Source organism: Pieris brassicae, chromosome 1 (assembly GCF_905147105.1).
Source record: "Pieris brassicae chromosome 1, ilPieBrab1.1, whole genome shotgun sequence".
NCBI lineage: Eukaryota > Metazoa > Arthropoda > Insecta > Lepidoptera > Pieridae > Pieris > Pieris brassicae.
In genome coordinates, this window is record NC_059665.1 from 2,215,772 (window position 1) to 2,216,034 (window position 263).

Consider the following 263-nt stretch of genomic DNA (forward strand, 5'->3'; position numbering starts at 1 on the left):
TATTTGTTTTTCATTTGTATCCGACTGTTATATATAAGTAGTATTTAAGTATGTACCTTCAACAGAAACCACTTTACATTCGTAGGGAAAGATTCGGAGTCCAGAGTAAGGGCTAATTATGACTCTAGTATGTTAAAATCCAATTCGTTTTGACATACTCCTTAAAGATATTTTTTATATGCAAAAAGCCCCTACTTTGTGATCGTACTATAAATTCAAACAGCTGTTAAACGTTATGTGGCTGTCCAAACCAGCGGCGCTAC